This window comes from Giraffa tippelskirchi, chromosome 3, assembly GCF_054371585.1.
Source record: "Giraffa tippelskirchi isolate mGirTip1 chromosome 3, T2T-mGirTip1v1.2.pri, whole genome shotgun sequence".
NCBI lineage: Eukaryota > Metazoa > Chordata > Mammalia > Artiodactyla > Giraffidae > Giraffa > Giraffa tippelskirchi.
In genome coordinates this window covers 169,575,981-169,592,379 of record NC_137277.1, presented here as the reverse complement: position 1 = coordinate 169,592,379, position 16,399 = coordinate 169,575,981, and positions in this window count along the sequence as shown.

Sequence of the window (16,399 nt, the reverse complement as noted above, 5' to 3'; positions counted from 1 at the left end):
AGAGGGAGGTGGAGCGGTGATAGACAATATACAGCGCTGCATGTGGGTGGAGCCTAGAACATGCAGGATGAAGGGGGCGTGGTCTGGGGGAGGCCCTAGCTTCCTGAGTGTCTCCTAATAGGAGACTCAACCCAATCTGGAGGAGATTCAGGCCTCCTGGCAGGTAATAGTAAAGAGTGCGTGAGGATTGGGAGGTGGTGGGGTCATCATGGAAGGTGCTCAGTCGTTCAGTCATGTCCAACTCTGCGACCCCATAGACTCTACTAGCTCATCAGGCTCCTCTGTTCATGGAATTTTCCAGGCAAGAATACTGAAGCAGGTTACCATTTCCTTCTCCAGGGATCTCCCCGACCCAGGAATCAAACTTGCCTCTCTCGCCTCTCTTGCATTGGCAGGTGGATTCTTTACCACTGTGCCATCTGCGAAGCCCCCATCGCATAATAACACACACTAAATCTCTTAATGCTTTCATCCTCTTTATGCCAACTCATGGCAGTAGCAGATGAGGGGTGCTGTATGTAAACATGCTTTGTGAAGGACAAAGCATGGCATAAAGGGAATAGTTTTCATTACAAGTTCATCTGATAAAAAAAGCCATGCAAGAGGGAAGTCTCTCCTGCCCTAGTTTGTTTTCCCAACACCAGCAACCCAGGACCCTACAATGGCTGTCAGGCCTCCAGAAACACCCTCTGCAGACTGGAGCCTGACCCAAAGCCAAGCCAAAACATGGTCTTTCAAAACCCACATCTCTGTCTGGCCATCATCAAGAAGGTCCGTTAACAGACAGAGCCCCCATCTTATGATCAGGCAGGTGAACTTAAACTCTCTAGGTTTTGCGCCTTGGGCCCGTTTTCATTATGCTCCTAAACAATAGCTTTATTATAAACACAGTTTCCCAATAAAAATGTGGACAGTGGAGGGGGAGAAATCTGGTACCTTGTGATTAAGGGGAATGTTTGGATTAAAAATAAAAACTTGCATGGTGGGGCTAACCTTTCAGAGAGTAAGTGTCACAGCAGGTACACGCAGGCAGTTAAAGGTGAGTCAGGGAGGAAGTGAATTGCCAGAGGACTCTCAGCTATTATGATGTCCAAGGTCACAATAGCCAAGTGGAGAAAGGTTTTGGACATACAGAAATTGGAGAGCGCAGTAGGCAAAAATTGGAAGAGCATCTTACTGTTGCCTAATATTCACAAAGCAGTCTTACCCAACAGTGTGTATGAACTTGTTCTGACTTCTGCAATTTCTCTGTTAGCTGAATGAGGATTCTGGGGACTTTTATTTGGCCTTTCTCACCATCTAGGGTGGTGTATATTGCACAAAAAATGATGGTGGGAAACAGCTGGTCCCCTGGGCTCTGAAGACGTTCTCCATAAATGGAGTACTGAACATCTCTTGTTGTGAATATCAGTAGGATCCTTGGCCACCAGAAATTGATTCAATTTTGCTGATTATTCAAGGGCACAGGAAGGAAACTCTGGAGGGCATTCAATATCAGCTCTTTTCCATTTGTTCTGAAAATGGTTCATCTCTCTCCCCAGCCCTTAATGCATAGTAATCATCAGAGCTACCTTTTTCTCCTGTGAGCTGGCAGGGGTGCTCAGAGACGGCAAACTAATTTTGCTATCAGCCAAGGAAAGATACACTCCAAAAAGTCCCTTCTGTGTCTGACATTCTGTGATCATAAAGAAAAGCTCCTGATACCCCTAAAATAGGGTGTGTGCTCAGTCGTGTCTAACTCTATGCAACCCCATGGATTGTAGCCCACCAGGCTCCTCTGTCCATGGAATTTTCCAGCAAGAATACTGGAATGGGTTGCCATTTCCTTCTCCAAATCACAGCGTGCATCCTTACATTAAGTAGAGTTGGATTTTGAATGACCCATCTCACAGCTCCCTCTCTGAATGGGAATAATCAGGGATGCACTCTGTTCATCTTTCCACCACCCTTGAATGCATGCACATTAACAGACAACTATCACGTAGCTTGAACAGAGCACAATATTTAATTATTTTATTAAAAATAATTCAAGGTAATAGATTCAGAGTTTTGCCAAGAGAACACACTGTTCAAAGCAAATACCCTCTGCCAACAACACAAGAGAAGACTTGTGATATGGACATCATCAGATGGTCAATACTGAAATCAGATTGATTATATTCTTTGCAGCCAAAGATGGAGAAGCTCTATACAGTCAGCTCTAAAAACAAGACCGGGAGCTGACTGTGGCTCAGATCATGAACTCCTTATTCCCAAATTCAGCTGAAATTGAAGAAAGTAGGGGAAACCACTAGACCTTTCAGGTATGACCTAAATCAAATCCCTAACGATTATACAGTGGAAGCGACAAATAGATTCAAGGGATTAGATATGATAGACAGAGTGCCTGAAGAACTATGGACAGAGGTTCGGGATATAGTACAGGAGGCAGTGATCAAGATCATCCCCAAGAAAAAGAAATGCAAACAGGCAAAATGGTTGTCTGAGGAGGCCTTATAAATAGCTGAGAAAAGAAGAGAAGCTAAAGGCAAAGGAGAAAAGGAAAGATATACCCATTTGAATGTAGCATTCCAAAGAATAGCAAGGAGAATAAGAAAGCCTTCCTCAGTGATCAGTGCAAAGAAATAGAGGAAAACAATAGAATGGGAAAGACTAGAGATCTCTTCAAGAAAATTAGAGATACCAAGGTAACATTTCACACAAAGATGGACACAATAAAGGACAGAAAGGGTATGGATCTAACAGAAGCAGAAGATATTAAGAAGAGGTGGCAAAAATACACAGAAGAACTGACAAAAAAGATCTTCATGACCCAGATAACCACGATGGTGTGATCACTCACCCAGAGCCAGACATCCTGGAATACGAACTCAAGTGGGCCTTAGGAAGCATCGATATGAACAAAGCTAGTGGAGGTGATGGAATTCCAGTAGAGCTATTTCAAATCCTAAAAGATGATGCTGTGAAAGTGCTACACTCAATATGCCAGAAAACTTGGAAAACTCAGCAGTGGCCATAGGACTGGAAAAGGTCAGTTTTCATTCCAATCCCAAAGAAAGACAATGCCAAAGAATGTTCAAACTACTGCACAATTGCACTCATCTTACACGCTTGTAAAGTGATGCTCAAATTCTCCAAGTGAAGCTTCAATGGTATGTGAACCATGAAGTTTCAGATGTTCAAGCTGGATTTAGAAAAGGCAGAGGAACCAGAGATCAAATTGCCAACGTTCGTTGGATCATAGAAAAAGCAACAGAGTTCCAGAAAAGCATCTACTCTGCTTTATTGATTACACTAAAGCTTTTGACTGGGTATCACAGCAAACTGTGGAAAATTCTGAAAGAGATGGGAATACCAGACGACCTTACCTGCCTCCTGAGAAATCTGTATGCAGGTCAAGAAGCAACAGTTAGAACCGGACATGGAACAATAACCTGGTTCCAAATTGGGAAAGGAATACATCAAGGCTGTATATTGTCATCCTGCTTTTTTAACTTAAATGCAGAGTACATCATGTGAAATGCCAGGCTGGATGAAGCACAAGCTGAAATCAAGATTGCCAGGAGAAATACCACTAACCTCAGATATGCAGATGCCACCACCCTTATGGGGGAAAGTGAAAGAGGAGAGTGCAAAAGTTGGCTTAAAACTCAACATTCAGAAAACTAAGATCATGGTATCCAGTCCTATCACTTCATGGCAAATAGATGGGGAAACAATGGAAACAGTGACAGACTTTATTTTGGGGGGCTCCAAAATCACTGCAGATGGTGACTGCAGCCATGAAATAAAAAGACACTTGCTCTTTGGAAGAAAAGCTATGACCAACTTAGGCAGCATATTAAAAAGCAGAGACATTACTTTGTCAACAAAGGTCTGTCTAGTCAAGGCTATGGTTTTTCCAGTAGTCATATATGGATGTGAGAGTTGGACTATAAAGAAAGCTGAGCAGTGAAGAATTGATGCTTTTGAACTGTGGTGTTGGAGAAGACTTGAGAGTCCCTTTGATTGCAAGGAGATCCAACCAGTTCATCCTCAAGGAAATCAGTCCTGAATATTCATTGGAAGGACCTATGCTGAAGCTGAAACTCCAATACTTTGGCCACCTGATGTGAAGAACTTACTTTTTTGAAAAGATCCTGATGTTTGGAAAGATTGAAGGTGGGAGGAGAAGGGAATGACAGAGGATGAGATGGTTGGAAGGTATCACCAACTCAATGGACATGAGTTTGAGCAAGCTCTGGGAGTTGATGATGGACAGGGAAGGCTGGGGTGCTGCAGTCCATGGGGTTGCAAAGAGTTGGACACAACTGAGCAACTGAACTGACTGAATAGATTCGTAGTGACACTGAAAAATTGGCTTGTTGTCCAGTCTGTGCTTTCATCTTTTGTCACCAATAGCTAGACTTCAAAAGTACCAAGCTTCTCGTGTTGTAGTTGTTTCAATTCTTTATTCTCCTCAAGGGAATTATTGAGTTCCTTAGTGTATGATCTCTTCCTAAGATCGTATGACCAACCCTATAAGGAAACAGAGAAGGTGAAAGAAAGGTCAGGAAATGTGGTACCCTCCAGGGAAATATGAAGTCTCCAGTCCCTCAAAGGTCATCATTCACTTATTAGCTTGCTTTGAGAGTGACTGCTCTCTTGACCTAAGCAAACATGAGGATATTTGAATTTAAGATGAGTCTAGTGGTGAAGAAGGTGGAGAGAGGAGGAAGATGCATTACCTACAAAGCATGTGGTTGGGAAAAGGTGCAGGAATCCACCTTCAGAGTGACTGTGGGACTGAATTAGAGTCCTGGGCACCTGTTCAAAGGAAGGCAAAGAAGAAGACAGACCAAGGCAAACTTCACCTACTGTTCTGTGTTTTCCTAAGTCATCACAGTGGCTTCCCTATTATCCTAGTGGAATAGACTTAAAAAAAAATACAGGATATATTTTAAGGAATGTTTGTTCTCCAGGTCTGTTGAAATAATTAAATTTCCATAGTCAGCCACCAAACGAGATAGCATTTCTCTCAATCCATCCCATTGGCCTTCCACGGGGATGGTGTTTTGGGGGTCATCAAAGATTTGCACACTCTAAAGGCTTTGCATCTGAGAAGATATCTGAGGCTTCTCCCACCTGCAATCCCTTCCTAGCTTCAGCCTGGTCTGCACACCACAGTCACCAAAGCCATCAGAATAGAGTCTTTTGGGCATGGGGTCTGAATTCTTATTTTAAAATATTTCCAAAGCAGCCAGCTTTGGAAAGCACTGAAAATTCCCAAGCATGACAGAAAAGGTGAAGGGGGAAAAAGTGAGGAGACCAGGGGGCAGAGGTCAAGTGGGAGGAGGGGCCTGGCTGTCTTTGTGTCCTTCTGCAGCAGGATGCAGGCACTTCTCAGCCTCTGCTGTTTCTCAAGTTTCCTCTAATTACTGGAAAGAGTGAGGGGAAGGTGGATGGATATCTGTATTTTGGGCTCCAACCCAATGGCATCTTGGTTATTTGAGACCAGTGTGAATTACCTAAATCCACCGATCTTCAGCTTCCTTATCAATAGCACTCACTAAATGGTGGCTGCCATTGTGGGCCCAGGCCAGCCCAGAATAGGCCATGATGTACAGCCTCTCAGGTTCTGACATGGCAGCTCTGGCACTCCCAGGCACCAGAGAAGTGTCAGGGCAGCACAGAGGCAATGTTCAGTGCACAGTGGCCCTGATGAAGCCCTGAGCCAAACTGGGAAGTAGACCAAATTTCCTCCTATTCCTCTCCTCCCAGCTCTGCAGACTCTGAGGCACCAAGTCCCATCCGAGCCTGTCTTCACCCAAAAGAACCATCATCATTTTCTCTTCACCACTGCAACCTCCATTCCTTTGACGTTGATTTCTGCTAATCATTGGTTTGATGAAAGCAATTATCACTGAAGTATGCATGACTAATGCATTGGCAACTTTTCATGGGGTGTTTGTTAATTCAAATCCACCTTCACATGGTAAAATGGATTCAGGAGGTGGGTCTTCAGAGTCATCTTGTCTCCTTGACTATTCCAAGAAACCCCTCCCCCCAAAACTGATCAGTCAATCTCATAATCGCCATCCTATCCCCTTTTCTAGTCAGTTTTGACTGTAGCTCTGCACCACATGAGACTAAGATAATACACACACATCCCTGGGAGAAGCCTGAAGACAGTATAACCCCATCAGAAGCCATGAGAACATTGATGAGCATTGTTTTTCTTCAAAATGACAGAGCGTGTTCCTTTGTGGTATTCACCTGGAGCTGTCCTCTGTTTCTAAATTCACTCTGCCTATATAGATGCCTCCTCTTCCACAAATCTTGAATGAGAAAAATCTTGAATAAGTGAAAATGTTATGCTTTCAAGTTCAAGGAGTAGTGAGGTCGTCAGACATGAATCCAAGATGCCAGCCTGGTCCCAATCAGGGTGTCTGCACTTCCGCCAGCAGAAAGAAGGGAAGAGCACATGCTCCATTTAAGGACACTTCACGTGCATTTAACACACAATATCCATTGTAGTGGTGCTGACCAGAGCTAGTCACGTGATCAGAACTTTCTGCAAGAAAGACTGTGAAGTGAGACTTTTATCTAGGTGTGTTTTCACTTCTAGGTTACTGTGGGTTCTCCTTAGCCCTCCTAGCTTCCTTGTACCTTGGCCCCGGCAGCATCCATGTGCATGTCACTGTCTGGGGATGCTACCTCCTGGGGCAAAATGCTTCTTTCCTCTGCTGTTACAGCACCTGCAAGATCGTGTTCCATGTGATCCTGGGTGCTGATCTGGCATTGAGTCCTTGAGAACATTCGTTTTTCTGTCAATTCCCCCAAAGCATCACAGAGGACGTTCTACATTCTGACACTACAGTGGAAAGTGGGACAATCCCCTCAGGCAGTTCATTTCATTAATCAACACAATTGTTAATGAGCCCTCCGATATACCAATACTGAGCAAAGTGTTGAGGATACAGTGACAAAAGACCCGGTCTCTGCCTTTAAGGAGCTGAGAGGCCTCTGGAGAGATGGGGGTGAGTGCAATGTCAGGGACACATGGAAGGTTATCAGGGAGCTCTGGGTGAGGGTGAATGGACTGTCAGGGCAGATGGGGGTGGTCAGGTAAGTTAACTTGCAAGAGGTTAGCCTGAGATGAACTTGAGAAAAGGAGCAAGGATTAGTTAGGCAAAATGGAAATGTGTATTCCGTGAAGAGAGTTTAGCATTTCCAAAAGCAAGGAGAAAGAATAATGTGGTGTATTCACGCAAGCACACGCTATTCAGCATTACCAGAAATGCATGAAGATGAAATTAGAGAGGCAGGAAGCAGGCTCTGACTCGTGGAGCATCTTGCATGCAACAAGATACGAGTTTCACTTTAGATTGAAGACAATGCGGAAATGATCAAAGAGTTTCAGTTCCCGACACAGTCACATTTTTGCTCATAAATGGAGCACTCCTGCAACTCCATGAAAGAAAGTTGTAAGGAGATGTAAAGAGAAGAGGGAAGACCAGATAGGAGGCTATTGAAGTATTAAGGGAGAAATAATGATAGCCTGAACTAGGGTAGGCTAAAGGAAATGGAAATAAAGAGATCGTTAAATAACAAAAAATAAAAACAGCAGATCTGATGTTTGACTGAATGGAAGGATGAGGATAAGAAAGTTATCATGCAGGAAACATTGCTTTCTAGTACAGGCTGGGGTAGATAGTGCTGCCAACTAATGAGAGCAAAGTGTATGAGAAGCAGACTTAGGGAGGATGGTGATGTGTCATGTGGTAGACAGCTGAGGGTGCTGCATCTGGGTGTATCCAGGTGGAGGAGTCAGATAGACTCTTGACGATTGGAATCTGAATGTCCCAGGAAAGGGCTGACCTGGGAGATCTAGGCAGCTATCATAGGCCATCGAAGGCATATAAGTCACAGCTTAAATCATGAGAGTGGATCACTCACATGGAGCCAGTAGGAGAAAAGAGCAGTGATACAAAAGCATTAGGGGCTTTCAGAAGGAGCAGTTAGAGGAAGGAGGAGAGCCAGGATGGAGGAATTTCAAGAAAGTCAAGGGCTGAGAGAGCTCAATAAAGAGAGGAGTCCATGGTGTGCTCATTGGGTGTAACAGAGAAGCCCTAGATTACAAGGGTTGCAAACAGCTGTTGTTGTAAAATAGGGATGTCTTGACCCTATCTCACTATAGAGGTGACCTCACTGAGAATTGTAACAAAATAGCAGGAAATGAACCAGATTTCAGAGTCAACAGGACATAAAGAAAGAGACAATAAAAAAAGAGACATGAGGATTTGGACTACTATGTGGAGTAAAGATGTTGGACAGTTCTAGCTGTTTAAGAATGTAAAGGAATATTTTATTGATGTTTAAGAATGTAAAGGAATATTTTATTGATGTTGAGTAGCAAACAGATTTGCATGCTTCTCTTGGCTCTAAGAAGAGAACCAGTAAAGAAAGACTGTCAACTTAAAATTTCTCAGTTAAGTAAGAGGTAGTGACTCAGGAAATGGAGAGGGAACCTTTGGAACCATTTCTGAGGGGAACAGAATGGAGTATGACTAAGAACCAGCAAAGGACTCAGTGAAACTCTTAGGGGATTAGTGTCCTGTGTTGATTCCTGAAGTACAGAGCTGGAGCCTGATAATCCACTATAGACTTTCTGGATTTCTGCCTTAACCTTTAAATATAATCTGCTCGTGTAGTCCCATTGCTGGGCTCTATCCGCTTTTTGGCACCCTTCTGAACATCGTGGGGCCTCCCGCATGTCTTCTCAACATTTGTTTACAACTGACACTGCTACCTATCGTCATTTTCCTCTGATGCTTTTCTCTGCCTACCAAATTGAAATTTTCTCTGCATCTTGCACACAGACTTACTCCACCCTCAACATGACAGTCAGGGGTTATGTTCCCAGTCTTTATATCCTCTGCTTCAACCTAATCTATAACAGCAAGTGAGTTTCATAGACAAAAACAAGCAAACAAACAAACAACAACAACAACAAACTATGTAACGTAAAGGCAAAGAAAGGTGTGGTAGATAGTTGCCAACAATCCTCGCCTCTTGGTATTCACACCCTGTGTGGTTCTCTCCCATATTGTACTGGGATTGGAAAGTGTGGCCACAGAATATGGCAGAAGTGATGGCTTGTCACTTTCAAGGCTAGGTCACTAACGACTTCATGGCTTCTGCCTTTCTCTCTGCATCATATGCTCAAGGGCAGCCAGCTGCCACGTTGTTAAGACACTTACACAGCTCTGTGGCAAGGTCATTGGGGAAGAGCTGAGGTCTCATGCCGACAGCCGTGTGAGTGAGCCTTCCTGGAAGCAGACCTTCCAGCTCCATTCAGCCTGTAGATGGCTGTAGCTCCAGCTGACATCCTGATGAAAACCTCATGAGAGACCCAGCACAAGAACCATCCACTTGAGTCAGCTGAGTTCTGAATTTTTGACCACCGAAACTAAGACAATCAATGATCGTGTTTTTTACACTTTTATTTTTGGGCATATTCATGACATAGCAATAGGTAACTAATATTTCTTCCTTGCTTATCTCCTAGAAGTAGTGCTGATGTGATTGGTCAGATTTCAAGACATGGATTGGATTATATTTACTGGAGAATGGGGTCACTGGAAACCCATCAACCAGTACTTGCTGAGTTTCTACCATGAGCCAAGTGTTGTTTTAGGTGCTGGAGATACCACAGTGAGTAAGACAGTACTCCTAACATTCTAACAGGGTCATACAGGCAATGAACACACATTCTTTCTCAGTAAGTGCTCTCAGGAGTTTGAAACAGGCTCATATGTGCAGAGAGCCAGGAATGATGCTTGACTAGGATGGGTGAGGAAGAATTCTCAGACGATGTGACATCTGAGTTTGGACCGGAAGCTGAGGAGGAAGTGACTTTCTTGGAAAAAAGCATTACTGACATCTGCGCGGTCCAGAGAGAGAAAAGAATTTGGTGTAGTTCAAGGACGGAAAGAAAGCCAAAAGTGAAGGAAGCATGCCTGAGGAAGAGAGAGAATCCAGCTCTTTCTAAATTATTGAAACTCTGTCAAAGACTCACCACCAATGCCTGTTACGTGAAGGTGGCAAATGACTGAGAAAATGTCTGTATCCAAATGGAGACCATAAGCTTAGAACAAGGGGCATAAAGGGACAACACAAGAAGAGTATGACCTAATTCCCACCTCACATGCATCATGAAGAAACCTCCTGGACTTGCATTCTGTGCTTGTACATGGGCATTAAATTCTTAACAGCTTGCTTTATATGTTTGCAAATATAAAAATTTCCAGAATGCTCTCATCATCATGCAGTATGATTCTGTTTATGTTTTCAAAATAAAACTATGTCATTTGTGTCTATTATACACTTTTTAAAATAAAGCATAAAACATTAAATGGAGGCCTGTATTCATTTCCAAAGAAACAGGAAGGGGATAAGGATACAGAGTAAGAATTTGGCTATATCTAATACCTAACAATTTATATCTTAAAGAGAGCAAGAGATCAAAAAGAAATATGACAAATGTCAACATCCATTAAATTTGGGTTGTGGGCTCAAAATTGTATTAGGGTTTTCCCCCTGAACTTTTCTAAATATTTAAAATATCTTTTTTTGGAGAGGGGGGTGAAGTATGTTACTTCTTTTTTTTTTAAATGTTTTATTTTATACTGGAATATAGTTGGGCTTTCCATGTGGCTCAGTGGTAAAGAATCCGCCTGCCAATGCAAGAACCTAGGTTGGATCACTGGGACAGGAAGATCCCCTGGAGAATGAAACCCATTCTCCAGTATTCCAGTATTATTTCCTGGGAAATCCCATGGACAGAGGAGACTGGTGGGCTACAGTCCATGGGGTTGCAAAAGAGTTGGACACGACGTAGTGACTAACCAACAACAATCGATTAACAATGTTGTGAAAGTTTTCAGGTGCACAGCAGCAGAATGCTCCTTTTTAAAATGTATAGTTGTTGTTCAGTCACTAAGTTATGTCCGACTCTTTGCGACCCCATAGAGTGTAGTCAGCCAGACTCCTCTGTCCGTGGAATTCTGCAGGAAAGAATACTGGAGCAGTTGCCATGTCCTACTCCAGGAGATCTTCCCAACCCAGGGATTGAACCTGGGTCTCCTAGAGCTCCTGCGTTGGCCGGCAGGTTCTTTACTGCTAGCACTACCTGGGAAGCTAAAATTCTCCTGTTCAAGGAATGGGCAAATATTTGAACACAAGTCAGGAATTCCAAACTGAGTAACCTTGTGAAAATGCAAGAAATGACAGGAAATAACAGGACATGAATACAAAAGTAACTTAGCAGATGTTCCTAGAGCTTCAGCGATGGGACCAGAGCATTGTTCTTTGGCATTAACCAGATAGGACAAAAATATCACTAAATTCCTGCAGAAGCTCTAGGTGGGTAGCAGAACTTTGTGATAAAATAAAGTGAGAAGAGGCTTCTGTGATCCCTATCTACAAAATCACTTTGAAGGAAGAATGTCAGAAAACCCTGTGGATTAGAAATTGAATAAGAATATTTAAGAGAGAGTGATTGAAGAATAGCTGGCTCTCAGAAGATTTCTGAGTCTCATGAAGATGGATGGGAGTTTTATAGTTCAATGATTTTTTTCAAAACCCAAAATTAATCAGCCTGGTCAGATGAGTAGGAATCCACTTTTTAAAGAAAGTAAAGAACTTGCTTAGGAAAGATTCCATACATTCTGTGGTCTTCTTCCTATTTTCTTTATTGTAGTTTGATTTGCATGGGAATCTGATCTCACAATGGAATTTTTATTATATTTGATGTCAAAATGTGAACCTGTTTCATCTGCTGATAAGAGAGTGGTCAGGGCTGGGAGAAAGTGAAGAGCAAGAAGGGTTTGGATCAAGTCCCTGTGAAAACTGCAGACATTTGTGTAAGACCCAGTGAATGCTAATGTAGTTTAAAATGGATTTTTAGTCATTTAAAAATCAAGAATATGCAAAACAGAAGGCCTTAATGATTGAAATCAGTGAATAATTTTATTTTTCCTTTTTATTTCAACGTCCCATTCACCATCTCCAGCCTAATCCAATGTCCCTTTATCTGTTCATCCACAGTTAATGTTGGAGAAGCCCCATTCTGACACAGAACTGCCCTGCTTGCTTGCTGCAGTCCTCATGACAGGCACCCAGGGCAGGCCTTCTCTCTGGGTTGGGAAGACAGTCATTTTTAAAGCTGCCCAGGGCTTATCTTTGAAGCTCCTGAGGCAGCAGGATTCTAAGAATGACCCCTGAAGACGTTTATCTTTGTGTTTGCCCCTTCCCTTTGGGTGTAGACAAACCTGTGATTATGATGGATATCACTCCATGACTGTTACGTTAGATGGTCGAGGAAGATGGTCCAGTGGGCTTGACTCAATTCCGTGTGACCTTTAAAAGCAGGGCATCTTCCTTCTGGTCACCGAAGAAAAAGTTAGTGATCTGAAGCCCAAAAAGAATTTGATATACCATTGTTAGCTTGAAGATGGAGGGGGCCATGTGGCAAGAAATATGGGTGGCTTTTAGGAGCTAAAAATAGCCCCGGCGCAGAACCAGCAAGGAAACAGGATCTCAATTCCAAGGAACTGAATCTGGCCAAAAACCTGAATGAACTTGGAAGTCACTCATTCCTAGAGCTTCCGGATAAAAGCCCAGCTTGGGCAGCCCTTCAGCTTCAGCTTTGTGCAATCCTAAGCAAAGAACCAGGACTGTGTGATGAAAAATAGATGTTGTGTTAGGTTGCCATGGGCATGGCTACTTGTTACACAGCAATCGTAAAGAGGCCACCAAGAAGAGAAGGTAGGAATCATTGCAGAGTCTGAGTTGGGAGGACAGCCATTCTGGGAGAGAGGCAACTGTGCATGAATCCTGATCAAATGCAAAATCCTCTTGAGGTCACTAGTGGGAAAAGACTTGATTCCAGGTACCAAGAGGAAGCCAAAGTCCAGAGCACTGTCCAGGAAGGGATGGCTAAGCCTTGGCTCAAATCTACTGGGCTAGGCAGGAAAATCCAGGGGTCCAGTGGATGTCTTCTCCTTGTCTGCATGGTGCATGCCATGTGTGTCAAGACACTTTACAACAACATTAAACAGATTTTTAAAGAACATATTCATCCATACCACTATTTACCTACCTACTATCTTAGTAAAGTCTTCAAGAATAACTTTTTTTGAGGACCAAGTTTCGTACTTTTAGGCATTGAAAGCTAATTTTCATCCAGAAATTAGTTGTTTATTTAAAATATCTCACTTTCCACATTGAATATTAAGTTGCCAGCAAATAAATAAGTATTAGATCATGGAGAAAAATATAAAATAAAAGCCAAGTCAAATAATTCAAAGAAACACAGTTACATTTTTAAATAATCTTACCTATTTTTTTCTCTTTGTAAAGTAGCACATGTCTCTTAGGGAAAAAATTAAATTTGAACACATAAAAAAAAGGAAAATAAAAATAACTTGCAATTTCACCTCTGAAATTACATCAGTATTTTGTATCTATGCATATGTTTATATATACCTTCCCTCATAACAAGATCACTCTGTGCAGATCATCTGTTAAGCAATTTGTGAGTACACACATACACATCACTTTACATAACTGGAACATCTTTCCATGTCATTATGTGTTATCTTCCTGCCACATTATTTGTATATTTTTTATTGAAGTATAGTTGAATTACAATGTTCCATTACTATGACTGCAAAGTGATCAGTTATACATATGTACATATATATACATTCTTTTTCATATACTTCTCCATTATACTTTATCACAGGATACTAAATATGATTCCCTGTGCAATACAGTAAGACTTTGTTGTTTATCCATTCTATATATACAAATTTATATCTGCTAACCAAACTCCCAATCCAACACTCTCCCACCCCATTTTCCTTGGCAATCATCAGTCTGTTCTCTATATCTCTGATTCTATTTCTGTTTCATAGATAGGTTCATGTGTGTCATATTTTAGATTTCACAATATAAGTGATATCATGTGGCATTTGTATTTCTCTTTCTGACTTACTTCACTTTGTATGATATTCTCTAGTTGCATCCATGTTGCTGAAAATGATATCATTTTGTTCTTTTTTTATGGCTGAATATTATTCCATTGTATATATGTACCACATCTTCTTCATCCATCTGTCAATGGACATTTACGTTGTTTCTCTGTCTTGGCTATTGTGAATAGTGCTGTTATGAATACAGGGGTATACATATCTTTTTGAATTATAGTTTCACCTGGTTATAAGCCCAGGAGTGGGATTGCTGGATCATATGATAATTCTGTTTTTAGTTTTCTGAGATCTCTACACTATTTTCCACAGTGGCTACCCCAACTAATATTTCCACCAACTGTGTAGGAAGGTTCCCTTTTCCCTACAGCTTTTCTAGTGTGTTTTTTTCTTTTTTAGACTTTTAAATAATGGCCATTCTGACTGGTGTGAGTTGCTACCTCACTGTAGTTTTGATTTGCATTTCTCTAACAATTAGTCAAAGTTGAGTATCTTTTCACATGCCTATTGGCCATCTGTCTTTCTTCTTTGGAGAACTGTCCCTTCAGGTTTTCTCATTTTTTGATGGGTTGTTTGGTTTTTTTGTTGTCAAGTTGTATGAGCTGCTTGTATATTTTGGAAATTAAGGCCTTGTTGGTTGCATCATTTGCAAATATTTTCTCCCAAGCTGTAGGTTGTCTCTTCATTTTGTTCATGGTTTCCTTTGCTGTGCAAAAAGCTTGTAAGTTTGATTAGGTCCATTAGTTTATTTTCATTTTTATTTCTATCACCTTGGGAGAGTAGCCTAAGAAAAACATTAATACAATTTATGTTAGAGAATGTTTTGCCTATGTACTCTTTTAGGAGTTTTATGGTGTCATGTCTTATGTTTAAGTCTTTAAGCCATTTTGAGTTTATTTTTGTGTATGGTAATAGGGTGCTTGCCACATTATTTGAATGCCTATTTTGTAATACATTCAATGACTGTTGTATTTCTCCATAAGCAGGCAATAGCATTTCAGAGCAGCAGCTGGGGGCCTTAGTCAGTTAAGCTCCCTTGATAACTGTGAGGTTCATTCAAAGGTCACCAAAGATGTACTAACGTTTATTTAACCGATAGTGTGATACAAGATTTTAAGGTGGTCCAATTGTTTGCTATGTTTAAAAATGCTGCAAAATATTTTTGTAGTTAGGTTTCTTTTCCCATCTCAGAATCTTTTAAAATTACATTTCCAGCAGTATAAAAGCTAGGTCAAAGGTTATATACATTAGATAGGTATTAAAAATCTGCCCTACAGAGAGGTCGAGTCAATTTACACTTCTGACAACAAGATGAGAGAGAGCCTGTTTCCTGCAGACTCACGATATGGGATATGGTCATTTAAAAGTCATTGCCAATTTGAGAAGTGGAAAATGCTGTCTCATTTTAAATTATAGTCTTTGATTATTTATTAAATTCATCATCTTTTTAGGTTTTTTTGTCAAGTTATGCTTTTACATTGACTTAACCTACTCATAATGTCCTATGCCTATTTTTCTGGTAGGGGTATTAAACTTTTATTGATTGATTTATGTAAGTTGTTTTTTTAACTGGATCATGAAGGACATGGAAGCCTGGCATGCTGCAGTTCACCGGGTCGCAAAGAGTTGGACACAACTTAGTGACTGAACAACAGTAGCAACAGTATAGAGAGAATCATACACTCTTTATACAGGGAATATACTACCCTTAGATGGTCTGCCTTAGCTGTTGCAAATGGTATTTTCCCAGCTTTTCATTTACCTTCTGGACTTCCCAGGTGGTGCTAGTGGTAAAGAATCCACCTGCCAATGCAGGAGATGCCAGAGCCACGGGTTAAGCCCATTGGTCAGGAAGATTCCCCTGGAGGAGAAAATAGCAATGTGCTCCAGTATTCTTGCCTGGAAAATTTCATAGACAGAGGAGCCTGGTGGGCTACAGTCTATGGGGCCACAAAGAGTTGGACATAACTGAGCACACACCCATTTATCTTCTAATTCTACTTAGAGAGAATTGGTTTTGTTTTGCTTTGCTTTGAAGCACAGAGGTTTTCTACTTTAATATAATCAAATCAATTCATTCTCCTTTCCATTCTACCTTTCTTCCTCCTTTTTAGAAAGACTCTCTCTACCACAAGAATATTTAAAGTCACCTGTATATTCCTCTAGAAGTTACGGTTCTTAATTCAGCTGGACTTTATTTTAGAGTAGAATATAAAGAAAGGATTGAATTTTTCTTCTCATCTATCTAGCCAATCGTCACAACACTTTTTATCAAATAAATCATAATGTTCTCTCATTTAAAAATGACACTTTTCCTATGCAATAATGATAACAAACCACTATTGAATAATAACTATATTCCAGAA